This window comes from Schistocerca americana, unplaced genomic scaffold (genome assembly GCF_021461395.2).
Source record: "Schistocerca americana isolate TAMUIC-IGC-003095 unplaced genomic scaffold, iqSchAmer2.1 HiC_scaffold_313, whole genome shotgun sequence".
NCBI lineage: Eukaryota > Metazoa > Arthropoda > Insecta > Orthoptera > Acrididae > Schistocerca > Schistocerca americana.
This window is the reverse complement of record NW_025726031.1, coordinates 40001-47500: the sequence shown is the minus strand read 5'-3', so window position 1 is coordinate 47500 and position 7500 is coordinate 40001. Positions and strand designations below refer to the sequence as shown.

At 50.9% G+C, this 7500-nt stretch overlaps 1 non-coding gene across 1 annotated transcript in view; it reads left to right on the top strand.

Annotated features, from left to right (window-relative positions):
- Window positions 1–6076: 6076 nt before the first annotated feature.
- Window positions 6077–7500, top strand: part of LOC124579794 — a 1910-nt gene continuing 486 nt past the window's right edge. Inside the window, exon 1 of the ribosomal RNA XR_006972956.1 lies at window positions 6077–7500. This exon is cut by the window's right edge and continues 486 nt beyond it. This is a non-coding gene — a ribosomal RNA (small subunit ribosomal RNA).

Below are 7500 nucleotides of genomic sequence, written 5' to 3'. Positions count from 1 at the left end.
GCGGTCAGCTAGGAGGCGCTCCATCCATGTCGGTACCGGTGAGCGTTGCACTCGCAGTCGCAAAAACGTACGGCAAGTATATTACTCGGAAGAGTCAATGACAGTCCAAGCCCCCCTGCGTGGGAAGAGTCTTTCTAGGCCATGACCCACCGGAAGGGCGCAGCGTCCCCCACCCCAGACATGTGACGTCACACTATCGGTATTGACGACTAGACTGATTCCTTATAATCATTTGCCATACACCGGTGGAAGCTGCCGAGACGAGTAACTACATGGCGGCCTCGCCGTGTCACTAATGTACAGAGATACAACAGTTTCGACTGGAACCGGATGAAACGTATACACGGCGCTGATTAGTAATAGATAGAGCCATCAAAATACAGATAATGTATACAACTGTCCGTATACATGCTGAAAGACTCTGCTCACAATCACAACCACACGTCAGCCAGACACTCTTATCACGCACTACTCTCTGCCTGTAACAGGCACAGAGACAATATGTAAGCACCAGCATGGAACAACACCCAGTGCATCCTCTCCGCCACATTAGACTATCCACACTATCATAACCAGACCGGGAGGTCCACTCACAAAACAGAATATCCCACCCTTCCGACAACCACCATTGCTCAGCTAAGCCACCAACACCCACACATGTCCTACACAGGGGTACACCCAACATCACAATACTGCCTCCTGTCACAGCACACAAACAATGGCAGGAATGAAAGACACAGGTCTGCCACAAGCATGGAATCAGAGCGCCGCCTGTTATGAGCCAAAGGTGCACCCTGACGTGGCAAATCAGATGATGCCGCAGTCATTTACTTACGATAATCACAATCAACAAACCGGCCCCCCCCCCCCCAAAACACCTTTCCTTACAACAATGTGTACCTTAACCTAACCCGTATTGTGCCTTAACCTAACCCGTATTGTGCCTTAACCTAACCCGTATTGTGCCTTAACCTAACCCGTATTGTGCCTTAACCTAACCCGTATTGTGCCTTAACCTAACCCGTATTGTGCCTTAACCTAACCCGTATTGTGCCTTAACCTAACCCGTATTGTGCCTTAACCTAACCCGTATTGTGCCTTAACCTAACCCGTATTGTGCCTTAACCTAACCCGTATTGTGCCTTAACCTAACCCACGTTGTGCCTTAACCTAACCCACGTTGTGCCTTAACCTAACCCACGTTGTGCCTTAACCTAACCCACGTTGTGCCTTAACCTAACCCACGTTGTGCCTTAACCTAACCCACGTTGTGCCTTAACCTAACCCACGTTGTGCCTTAACCTAACCCACGTTGTGCCTTAACCTAACCCATATTGTGCCTTAACCTAACCCATATTGTGCCTTAACCTAACCCATATTGTGCCTTAACCTAACCCATATTGTGCCTTAACCTAACCCATATTGTGCCTTAACCTAACCCATATTGTGCCTTAACCTAACCCATATTGTGCCTTAACCTAACCCATATTGTGCCTTAACCTAACCCATATTGTGCCTTAACCTAACCCATATTGTGCCTTAACCTAACCCATATTGTACCTTAACCTAACCCATATTGTGCCTTAACCTAACCCATATTGTGCCTTAACCTAACCCATATTGTGCCTTAACCTAACCCGTATTGTACCTTAACCTAACCCGTATTGTGCCTTAACCTAACCCGTATTGTGCCTTAACCTAACCCGTATTGTGCCTTAACCTAACCCGTATTGTGCCTTAACCTAACCCGTATTGTGCCTTAACCTAACCCGTATTGTGCCTTAACCTAACCCGTATTGTGCCTTAACCTAACCCGTATTGTGCCTTAACCTAACCCGTATTGTGCCTTAACCTAACCCGTATTGTGCCTTAACCTAACCCGTATTGTGCCTTAACCTAACCCGTATTGTGCCTTAACCTAACCCGTATTGTGCCTTAACCTAACCCGTATTGTGCCTTAACCTAACCCGTATTGTGCCTTAACCTAACCCACGTTGTGCCTTAACCTAACCCACGTTGTGCCTTAACCTAACCCACGTTGTGCCTTAACCTAACCCACGTTGTGCCTTAACCTAACCCACGTTGTGCCTTAACCTAACCCACGTTGTGCCTTAACCTAACCCACGTTGTGCCTTAACCTAACCCACGTTGTGCCTTAACCTAACCCACGTTGTGCCTTAACCTAACCCATATTGTGCCTTAACCTAACCCATATTGTGCCTTAACCTAACCCATATTGTGCCTTAACCTAACCCATATTGTGCCTTAACCTAACCCATATTGTGCCTTAACCTAACCCATATTGTGCCTTAACCTAACCCATATTGTGCCTTAACCTAACCCATATTGTGCCTTAACCTAACCCATATTGTGCCTTAACCTAACCCATATTGTGCCTTAACCTAACCCATATTGTGCCTTAACCTAACCCATATTGTGCCTTAACCTAACCCATATTGTGCCTTAACCTAACCCATATTGTGCCTTAACCTAACCCGTATTGTGCCTTAACCTAACCCGTATTGTGCCTTAACCTAACCCGTATTGTGCCTTAACCTAACCCGTATTGTACCTTAACCTAACCCGTATTGTGCCTTAACCTAACCCGTATTGTGCCTTAACCTAACCCGTATTGTGCCTTAACCTAACCCGTATTGTGCCTTAACCTAACCCGTATTGTGCCTTAACCTAACCCGTATTGTGCCTTAACCTAACCCGTATTGTGCCTTAACCTAACCCGTATTGTGCCTTAACCTAACCCGTATTGTGCCTTAACCTAACCCGTATTGTGCCTTAACCTAACCCGTATTGTGCCTTAACCTAACCCGTATTGTGCCTTAACCTAACCCGTATTGTGCCTTAACCTAACCCACGTTGTGCCTTAACCTAACCCACGTTGTGCCTTAACCTAACCCACGTTGTGCCTTAACCTAACCCACGTTGTGCCTTAACCTAACCCACGTTGTGCCTTAACCTAACCCACGTTGTGCCTTAACCTAACCCACGTTGTGCCTTAACCTAACCCACGTTGTGCCTTAACCTAACCCATATTGTGCCTTAACCTAACCCATATTGTGCCTTAACCTAACCCATATTGTGCCTTAACCTAACCCATATTGTGCCTTAACCTAACCCATATTGTGCCTTAACCTAACCCATATTGTGCCTTAACCTAACCCATATTGTGCCTTAACCTAACCCATATTGTGCCTTAACCTAACCCATATTGTGCCTTAACCTAACCCATATTGTGCCTTAACCTAACCCATATTGTGCCTTAACCTAACCCATATTGTGCCTTAACCTAACCCATATTGTGCCTTAACCTAACCCATATTGTGCCTTAACCTAACCCATATTGTGCCTTAACCTAACCCATATTGTGCCTTAACCTAACCCATATTGTGCCTTAACCTAACCCATATTGTGCCTTAACCTAACCCATATTGTGCCTTAACCTAACCCATATTGTGCCTTAACCTAACCCATATTGTGCCTTAACCTAACCCATATTGTGCCTTAACCTAACCCATATTGTGCCTTAACCTAACCCATATTGTGCCTTAACCTAACCCATATTGTGCCTTAACCTAACCCATATTGTGCCTTAACCTAACCTATATTGCGCCTTAACCTAACCCATGTTGCGCCTTAACCTAACCTATGTTGCGCCTTAACCTAACCTATGTTGCGCCTTAACCTAACCTACGTTGCGCCTTAACCTAACCTATATTGCGCCTTAACCTAACCTATATTGCGCCTTAACCTAACCTATATTGCGCCTTAACCTAACCTATATTGCGCCTTAACCTAACCTATATTGCGCCTTAACCTAACCTATATTGCGCCTTAACCTAACCTATATTGCGCCTTAACCTAACCTACGTTGCGCCTTAACCTAACCCACGTTGCGCCTTAACCTAACCCACGTTGCGCCTTAACCCAACCCACGTTGCGCCTTAACCCAACCCACGTTGCGCCTTAACCCAACCCACGTTGGGCCTTAACCCAACCCACGTTGCGCCTTAACCCAACCCACGTTGCGCCTTAACCCAACACACGTTGGGCCTTAACCCAACACACGTTGGGCCTTAACCCAACACACGTTGGGCCTTAACCCAACACACGTTGGGCCTTAACCCAACACACGTTGGGCCTTAACCCAACACACGTTGGGCCTTAACCCAACACACGTTGGGCCTTAACCCAACACACGTTGGGCCTTAACCCAACACACGTTGGGCCTTAACCCAACACACGTTGGGCCTTAACCCAACACACGTTGGGCCTTAACCCAACACACGTTGGGCCTTAACCCAACACACGTTGGGCCTTAACCCAACACACGTTGGGCCTTAACCCAACACACGTTGGGCCTTAACCCGCTCTGTAATTGTCATACGACGCGTTAAATTAGTGTAGTGTTGCCTAACTGCAACCCCCGCAATATAGTTTGCTACTCGCACTGCCTGGTCCCCAGTGTATCGCTTCATGTTAAACACCTTGCAGCGATACACTGTAATGTGGATGGCAGCAGGACGTACATGCTCAATGCCCTTCGCAGTTGTTCATTGGCATTCGCATGGCGAAGCACTTAGCCTACGCTGTGGTACGGCCTGTGTCAACTGTCCGCTGATGTTGTACGTCCAAATCACACACTGTACTGCACATTGGTCCTCATGTACTGAATGATACATCGTGGTACATGTGACCGTACAACGACTGCGCCAACAACGGCGAACCATGCGGTCCAACTGTTGTGCACTCAGCTATGTGTCGTCTCCCTATAAGAGCCGGATTGCAGTGTGGTATGCCCTGGATGGCGATCAGCATGAGCCGTCTGTTGATGTAGTGGCGCGTGTTGTCAGACGTAGTCGTCTCTTCTCACACACCGTGACAGCATGGTGCACTGCGTTCCACATCTGCGACATGCGACAGAGGCCGGTTGACAGTCGTTCGCGCAATGGACATCGCATACGTACGGGGGCCACCTTCCACGTGTTCGCGAAGCGTGCACATGTTGTTGCGTGTATGTGGGCAGACATAGTGTGTCGTGACACCTGACACAGGCATGCAACAATCGTTGAATTTGCAAATGGCGATGGACGTCTACGTTTGCTGGTGACGTTACGCAAATGAACAACTGGTAAACCGTTGTGGTGCGGTTGTTCTCGCTAGAGGTGAATCAGTGATGGCGACGATCGGTTGAGCTACCAACCGGTTGTTTCAGCGATACCCACCATGCCCACGAACGTGAATGGCATGTGGGTGTGAAGCGATACGCGGCGGTGGCTGGGTGGGACCGTCCCCGGCCGGTGAGGGGGGGCCTCCCGGCGTGCTGGCCGCGCGGTGCGTGGGCGCACGCGCTACAGCCGGCTGGTGGGGGCGGCCAGTGGCAGGCGCGCCGGCCGACGGAGGCGGCAGGCGGCGCAGCTGCGCGCCGGCGCACCCTGCACGCGGCGCCGTGCGGCCAAAGTAGGTCCTCGCGGGCCCGGTGCGAAGCGCGGTGGACATCTGCAGTGTGCTGGTCCGATTGAGGACTGTGTGCGCTGAGGATGCGCCGCCGCCCGGCGCTCGGCGCCGCGACGCCGTCTGCTGCTCGGTCGCCTCTGCGGTTCTCGCAGGTGGTTTGTATCGCAGCTGTGCGGACGTGTTGGCGCGTGCGCTGTGCTGGGAGAGTTCGCTTCGGCACCCAAGTGGGGCTTTTGTCCTTCTGTGGCGCTGGCGTTGGAGCTGCCGGCCACCGTAGGTGGCGCGTGTTGTCTCCCGCCGGCAATGCCACGACAGCACGCTCCCGGGCCTCTGTCGGCAGCGGCAAGCTCAGTTGGGAGCACGGGTGGTCGCACCTAAAGCGTCTACTCGCCAAACTCCGGGCGATTGCGCCTCTCTCGAACCCGACCAAGTACTTAGGACGGCGCTGCGCGCCGCCGGGACCTGAGAGGGTTTCGAGGTGTATCGTGCAGGGGAGCTCAGCCTCCTCCTGTTTGCAGAATAATTGAGCGGACGCTTGCGTGTTCGCGCGGGCCCCCGGGACACACTCCCGGGCGGCCGGCTGCTCAGCTCTAGTTGACGCAGCTCCCTGGTTGATCCTGCCAGTAGTCATATGCTTGTCTCAAAGATTAAGCCATGCATGTCTCAGTACAAGCCGCATTAAGGTGAAACCGCGAATGGCTCATTAAATCAGTTATGGTTCCTTAGATCGTACCCACGTTACTTGGATAACTGTGGTAATTCTAGAGCTAATACATGCAAACAGAGTCCCGACCAGAGATGGAAGGGACGCTTTTATTAGATCAAAACCAATCGGTCGGCTCGTCCGGTCCGTTTGCCTTGGTGACTCTGAATAACTTTGGGCTGATCGCACGGTCCTCGTACCGGCGACGCATCTTTCAAATGTCTGCCTTATCAACTGTCGATGGTAGGTTCTGCGCCTACCATGGTTGTAACGGGTAACGGGGAATCAGGGTTCGATTCCGGAGAGGGAGCCTGAGAAACGGCTACCACATCCAAGGAAGGCAGCAGGCGCGCAAATTACCCACTCCCGGCACGGGGAGGTAGTGACGAAAAATAACGATACGGGACTCATCCGAGGCCCCGTAATCGGAATGAGTACACTTTAAATCCTTTAACGAGTATCTATTGGAGGGCAAGTCTGGTGCCAGCAGCCGCGGTAATTCCAGCTCCAATAGCGTATATTAAAGTTGTTGCGGTTAAAAAGCTCGTAGTTGGATTTGTGTCCCACGCTGTTGGTTCACCGCCCGTCGGTGTTTAACTGGCATGTATCGTGGGACGTCCTGCCGGTGGGGCGAGCTGAAGGCGTGCGACGCGCCTCGTGCGTGCTCGTGCGTCCCGAGGCGGACCCCGTTGCAATCCTACCAGGGTGCTCTTGAGTGAGTGTCTCGGTGGGCCGGCACGTTTACTTTGAACAAATTAGAGTGCTTAAAGCAGGCAAGCCCGCCTGAATACTGTGTGCATGGAATAATGGAATAGGACCTCGGTTCTATTTTGTTGGTTTTCGGAACCCGAGGTAATGATTAATAGGGACAGGCGGGGGCATTCGTATTGCGACGTTAGAGGTGAAATTCTTGGATCGTCGCAAGACGAACAGAAGCGAAAGCATTTGCCAAGTATGTTTTCATTAATCAAGAACGAAAGTTAGAGGTTCGAAGGCGATCAGATACCGCCCTAGTTCTAACCATAAACGATGCCAGCCAGCGATCCGCCGCAGTTCCTCCGATGACTCGGCGGGCAGCCTCCGGGAAACCAAAGCTTTTGGGTTCCGGGGGAAGTATGGTTGCAAAGCTGAAACTTAAAGGAATTGACGGAAGGGCACCACCAGGAGTGGAGCCTGCGGCTTAATTTGACTCAACACGGGAAACCTCACCAGGCCCGGACACCGGAAGGATTGACAGATTGATAGCTCTTTCTTGATTCGGTGGGTGGTGGTGCATGGCCGTTCTTAGTTGGTGGAGCGATTTGTCTGGTTAATTCCGATAACGA